Here is a 6,945-nt window from a genome sequence, read left to right as displayed (position 1 = left end):
CTTTAAGAGTCTAAGACCTTGGCATCATGAGTACTTTAGAAAATGAAGCAAAAACAATATGCACACAAGATTTCAACAATTTGAAAACTGATTGTATTACATTCTGCAAGATCCTTGATTTTTTTTTTCATCTATACCTTATTTATAAAGGGTATCAAAGTTCAATGTAATACAGGACGGAAAGCAAACAATGAATGAGTTTGGTAACAGCCCGGTTTAGCAAGAGGCAGAGTGAAAGCTGAGTTAAATGAGAAGTGAAACAATGTGTTTATTCACAGGAATAGGGAGGAAAGTTTGATGTGTAGGGGGTCGGTTAGTTAGTAGCTAGTGGAAGGTTCAGTTTAGATTCAGGCATCTGTACTCGCAGATATGATATCTGTAAAACATGCACATAGAGGGAAATGCAAATTCCATAAATTCAAACCACAATAACATGCAGTATTTTGGCTCATATTCTGTGTTTCTTTTATTTCTTTTACTGAGAGATAGTTTTTTTTTCTTCAGGCTTATCTCTGGGTCAATGCACAAGACTCTGAGTTGTTCATTAGCCAGAGGAATGACTGAAATGGACTATATGACACACACATCCATCCATCCATTCGTTTTCTCTTCCTCCATTCCTTTCATAGAAGCTCCACTATTGGAAAATGCTAAAGTGTATTTTCATCTTACGGCCGAGGTTTACTACAGCAGGCAACCACAGACATGTTACATAAAAACAGAAGGAAGAAAAAAAGGGGGGAAAAATGCACAGAAGACGATCTTGGTCCCTTTTTTACTCAAACACATCTACCCCTGACACCAGCTTTGGCAAGGTCACTGTCTCGAAAAGCAGCAACAACCCCTGTGCAATTTATCTAGCCTTGCAGACAAGTAGAGCCACCAGATGTAACAAAGGGGGGGGAAACAGCAGAGATAGAAACAGAAGCAGAAAAAGAAAGAAGGAGAATGAGGGGGAGGAGAAGGAGAAATGCAAAGCAAAACGACAGGATGTGGAAGGAGGCGAGGGAGCGAGAGGAGAGACAAAAGAAGATTAGGAATTGGGAAGAAGGAGGAATAATAGGGAATGAGAAGGAGACAGAGAACGCTGCTTCTCCTGACCCACATTGAGCAGCGCCTGCAGCATCAGAGCGCCATTGCCCCCGCCTCGCTGAGAGATCCCCCATCGGCGACGCAGCCGCCGCTATAGTCTGAGAGACACTGTGCGGCATCGCTCGGCGGCAACAACCCCACCTCAGCAACACCGTGTCAACACCGTAATGACATCACATCTGAAGCACAAGGACCTCCTATCATCACAGCAGCACTGGAAGACAAAGCCAGCACGCTTTGATTCTCAAACGCCACAAAAACGCAGCATCAGTGTCAACAGACTAAAACAGGAAGCTGTCTCTCCTTTCCTGGACACAGTACTCGCTATACACAGTTACACATACACACACGCGCATACGGCTCAGCAGCCAAAACCTCTCTAGATTTTCCACCATCAGCCTATTATTAGAACACTGACACCAACAAACATAAGGCCTACGCGATACTATGGAGAACAAAGGCGAGCTTTCAAGATGTGAGTGTCACACCGAGCCACACAGCACGGGATCCCCGAGTCAGTCTCCCGGACCGGGACGGACACCTTTAAGACATGCATGGAGGGATGACAACAGAGGGAGAGAGAGAGGGTGGACAGAACTGTCTCTGTTCCACTCATCACACTGATGCTTTTCAGCTCAGACTGAGTGATGGAGCCACCCTTTCCCTTTTTTTCATACTCCCACACACACTCACAAAAAGCTACATAAACCACAGAAATAGGTTTGTGCAGCGGTGTGTGTCCGGATGAGGTGATTTCATTCAGCCTCTTCTGTGTGCTGTCTCCAGGTGAGAGGCCCCCCCGAGCAGACTTACATCTCCTCTCTTATGCAGCAGTTGCCAGCTCTTCCAGTCCCCCCGCCTCTTAACTTCCTCCGCCAGAGCTCCGAGTCTTCTCCTAGACCTACTATTTACTCCTTGCATTGATCACAGCTTCATAGCAGCAGCATTACTCTGGAGTCAGATTATGCAGAGAGGCACTGACATTATTTGATGACAATATCTTTTAGATCTAGGCAAATATTTACACAGAAAGCTAGTGCAATGACCCCGGGGTGATGAACCTGTTGTCAAGACTATACATCATGGCTCACCTGCTAGAGCAGACACAGACAGTTAGTGAATACCCTGCACAGCAAATGGCTATATATAGAAAACAAAAACATCATTATCAATCTGAGCTCTGGCATGAAACAGAAAGGGGAGGTATTGTGGAAGACAATGTGTGCCTCGGTTTTATGATTTGCTGCACGCAAATAGGACCTCACTTCACCTACTGCTGCTTCAAGCACAGGGGAAAAAAATCAATACAGCGTACTGCTTTTTCTAATATTCAAAAGAGCCATTTTACTGTCCGCTTCTCTGTACAACAGTGCCGCCTGTGCCTTTAAGAGGCGGACTTAACTGTGTGGCAGACTAAAGCAGACAGTAAGAACAGGCACTGGGGTTCAGGCTGTTTGTCTTCACAATGACTCCAGAGTTCTGCATCACGGCTTGACACACAGCAGACGGTTCATGCATACATGCGTCCCCTTCTCAGCGAGAACCCCTGCAAACGAGCGTGGTCACTGCTGTTCAGTCCCAGCGGCTGGTTGTGACTGTGGTCAGATCAGTGGGACTGATGCTGTGGCTGTAGCTGTAGCCTCTGGGGGGCTTAAGGATGACAGTGAGAGCGCATGAGTGTAGTAGCAGGGCAGAAAATACTACTATGCCACAAATCAAGAAGAAAAGAGAGACCCCCCCTCCTCCTCCCTCCTCCTCCTCTCCTCTGTTTAAAGTACTAAGAATAGCTCACCAGTCTCACCACAGCCACTGCTTGCAGAGCATGTCCGAGGATTCTTCCTGCCTGTCAGCGCGTGTGCGTCTGTGTTAGAGACGTGTTTCCTAGTAGGACTCCTCTTCCCGTTTCTCTCCTTTGTGCTGCTCTCCTCTCCTGGAGCCTGTGCTGTAAAGCTGCTCCTGTTCTGCCTCCTTCTCGTTCCCCCTCTCTCTCTGTCTCTGCCTCTGAATTCCGGTTTTTGGAGGGTATGCTGCCCCTGCAACGAGCTGACGGTAAAGGAAGTTCCCCACTTCTAGAGCTCACACCAAGACCTACGTGCAAGGCTGCTCTAACGTGTGTTATGCAAGGCCACCAGACCGCCAGCTCCCTCTCTGCTTGGTTGCTTCTCTCTCTCTCTCGCTTTCTCTCTCTCTCACTCAGTGTGTGTTTCTGCCTCTCTCCCTCTCCCTCTCCCTCCCTCCTCTTTCTTTCTCTCGCAGTACTCCACTGACACAGCTCCTCCCCCAGCCAGCCTCATCAGCCGCATCAGGTATTCATTCAAAAAAAACACACTCTACTTGGCTCAGCGCCCAGACTACGCTCACACAGAGAGAGAGCGAGAGCAGGGAGGGGGAGGGCGCAACAGACGGAGGGCGAGGGAGGGAGAGCTGGAGATTCAGAAAGGGTTTGCACAGGCAGATACTGCATGGATGAGAACAACCGTGGGATATTAATGTTGCAAACATACATGCAGACACACACAAGCCAGGGGAGGATTGTGGTGCTCAGTACACTAAAGCTTTGTTAATGCTCCGCCTTGCACTTTTTCATTTTCATATGCATTTTTCCTCTTGTAGAGCCAAATCTCCTAATCTGCCCTATGAGCTGGTCTACAGTTTACTTTCTCAGCCTTTATTCAGCTGCAAAATGGCTCAGAGTACACCCACCATAGGTCTCCCCAGGACTCCCCAAAGATATTTCCCTTGGTGCAGGCAGGGAGGGCCAGTTGGCACCGGGGCCCTCCTCAAGGCTTCCTGCATATCCTGTGCAGTTCACAACAGAAAGACAAGGAGGCACTCAGCACCAGACCAGCCAGCTTCCTGGGCCTCTGTAGGTGAGGCAAGCAGGGGAGGCTCTTAGAGGATGCTGAATGAGGGGGAAAAAACAGGCTATAGAATACAGCAAATCATTTCTACTGCATCAATAAGCCCAGTATTACACAGGCAAAATCACAAATATATATATATTATGTTATAGTTAGGGCTGGATCAGGTGACCCTGAATTCTTCCTTACTTAGCCTGCAATAGGCCTTGGCCTGCAAGGGCTTCCTATGATACACTGAGTGTCTCTTCTTCACTCACGTTTTTTCGCACATTGTGTTTTTACACACCACTCTTTCATCATTAGTTATTACTCATCTCTGGCTCTCTTCCACAGTGTATCTTCTCTCCTCTCTTCTTCCCCTTATACAGATAAGATAAGATAAGATAAGATAAGATAAGATAAGATAGAACTTTATTAATCCCTCGGGTGGGTTCCTCTGGGAAATTCGTTTTCCAAAAGCACAGCACCGACAGAAGTTACAGTTACAGAATATTATATATACACACACACACACACACACACACACACACACACACACACACACACACACACACACACACACACACACACACACACACACACACACACACACACACATATAAATACAGAGACAAATATAAATAAAATATACGAAGGGAATTGCACATTTCAAGTATTGAGTCTATTGCACTGTTGACTATTTACAAAAAGTATTGCACAAGGTATTGTACAGTGAGGTGCAGAGGCACTACAGCTTTGTTGTTTCCCCCTCCTTTGTCCTCCTGTTTCCCCTCCCTCTCCCCTCCAGAGAGGAGTTAAACAGTTTGATGGCGTGTGGGACAAAGGAGTTTTTAAGTCTGTTAGTTCTTGTCTTGGGGAGAAGCAACCTGTCACTGAACAGACTCTTCTGGTTGTTAATGGCCGTGTGCAGAGGATGCCCAGCATTGTTCATAATGTCCAGCAGTTTTTTTAGTGTCCTTTTCTCTGCCACTGTCACCAGAGTGTCCAGCTTCATGCCGACCACAGAGCTAGCCTTCCTGATCAGTTTCTCCAGCCTGCATGAGTCCTTCTTATATAGAACTTATACAGAACCAATGGTGGCAGATGGCTGCCCCTCTCTGAGCCCAATTCTGCTGGAGGTTTCTTCCTGTTAAAAGGGAGTTTTTTCTTCCCACTGTCACCAAGTGCTTCCTCATAGGGCGTCACTTGATTGTAGGTCAGGAGTTCAAATCCTAACCAGGGCTTGTGGCATCTGGCAAGGCCCCCCAAGTCTACCTCGGTACAATCAAGAAGAATATGACTGAACACAGCTGCACGTGTTAAGGAACCAGGACATTCTGATGAGAAGTGAGCTAGTGGAACAAGAAGGCATCACAACCGATGAGAATAGGGAACTGTTGGAATGCTACTGCAAATGTAATCCCAGTGTTACAGATATTTGCAATCCCAGTGTTGCAGGAAAAGGATGTGGGACCTATGAATATATATATGTATAAAGTTGTAATTTTTGTGTTGCATGGGTGAAACCATAAATGCATACTTTTCCATGTAGACATTAAACCCTAATATATTGCCAGAAGCTTCAGCGAGCTGGAAGACAGAGATACAAATGACCACAGGCATGCAGAAGCACATGCCAAATGTACAAACTGAAGCTGTGTTTTTCCAGCTGTTGAACCTGAGAGAAAAAGAAAATAAACTTGCAGTGTGTCTTTCTTGCCAAAGGGGTACAGCCTCATCTTCCTACAATGACTGATATTACTACCAAGACGCTGCCAAGCCAATGTAAACCTCAGGACCAACACTATCCCCACAGAAAGGGAACCGAAACCGCTGTGAAACAAGCATCAACAACAAACAGAGGTTTGCACTGCCATAAAATGGCTCACTGTAAACTGAAGGTCAGAATTAATGTCAGACAAGTGATCTGACACGCTGCCTTCCGAGAATTCACAAATCCAGCTTAAGTTGCATGGGGTGAAATAAATGTGCAGTGTATAGAGGAGATCACATCAAGCGTGAAGTCGCATAAAGACAGAGCTTTCAAATGTGTCTGGCTGTTTGTATCTCGATCAAAGGCTTCCTTGCATTAGTATGTCGGGAAAGCTTTCACCACAGATCAGAATATTGAGTCCCTGTTGACATCTTCACAGACACTGAATAATATCGGATGCTGATTATTGTGGTCCAACCCGATATGTTTGTTTTGCTAGCCTAGCTGCACAGTCTAAGCAACATTTCTCAGTATGGTGCACACATAATGAGAGTGAGTGCATGAAACCAAATGTTTACACTGTAGTAGTGCAGTAGCGACAGTACTAGTCCTGGAGTACTTGCACTAGTAATAGATAGTGATTTTAGCAGCAGCATATCATCGTTCTAACAAAATAAACAACGTACCCTTTCATTTGTAAACACACACATGTTCCTATACACTGAGTCTACGCTCTCTCCTACTCACGCACTCAGTAGTTTTCAGCGAGGGAAAAAAAACCGTGAAAACTCAAGTGGGTTCCACTTGCTGTGGGCAATAACGCTGTATGACCTTCACTCCAAAGCCAAACATGTCCAAGTACCAATTTAAGTTCTGGGGCAACTCTTTCAAGGTTGAGCTTTAAATGTAAAGAGATGCATCATATTAGGCCTACCTTGAACCTGGTGGGTGTCGAAGAAACAATTATCCAAGCATCATTACCCGCATTCTGTCCTGCATCCACACCACTTACCGGGCATAAGTGAGCATCCACTACTGCGGAAGGCATGTCCAGACATGCAAAAGCGCTTCTACTACACACAACTAAGGGGAAGCCTGCACGATGCAAATGGTCACATGATTTGGGAAACGAAATGTATTTTTGTTTGTTTGTTTGTTTGTTTGTTTGTTTGTTTGTTTGTTTGTTTGTTTGTTTGTTTGTTTTTCCATAGTGAGTTGTTTTTGTAGCCATTAGGTCATTTATCGTTTCTCAAAATGTTCCCCAGAACATCTGTCCAAAGCAGGTATAGGTGTTCCACA

At 45.7% G+C, this 6,945-nt stretch overlaps 1 protein-coding gene across 2 annotated transcripts in view; it reads right to left on the bottom strand.

The window, feature by feature from the left end:
* Window positions 1-3,257, bottom strand: part of atxn1b (ataxin 1b) — an 11,610-nt gene extending 8,353 nt beyond the window's left edge. The window contains exon 1 of one of the 2 annotated variants that reach the window (XM_085473690.1): window positions 2,885-3,257. The gene's annotated coding sequence lies outside the window, so the exon portion shown is untranslated. Of the gene's footprint in view, window positions 1-1,905; window positions 2,569-2,884 lie in introns of those variants that run through there. The other variant, XM_085473691.1, reaches the window with a different exon arrangement.
* Between the last annotated feature and the right edge of the window lie 3,688 nt (window positions 3,258-6,945).

This window comes from Copadichromis virginalis, linkage group LG11 (genome assembly GCF_057382275.1).
Source record: "Copadichromis virginalis isolate Kocher_CV1m ecotype Utaka linkage group LG11, C_Virginalis_male_GT1.1, whole genome shotgun sequence".
Lineage (NCBI taxonomy): Eukaryota > Metazoa > Chordata > Actinopteri > Cichliformes > Cichlidae > Copadichromis > Copadichromis virginalis.
Note: the sequence above shows the minus strand (reverse complement) of the source record. Positions and strands in the feature narration are given on the sequence as shown.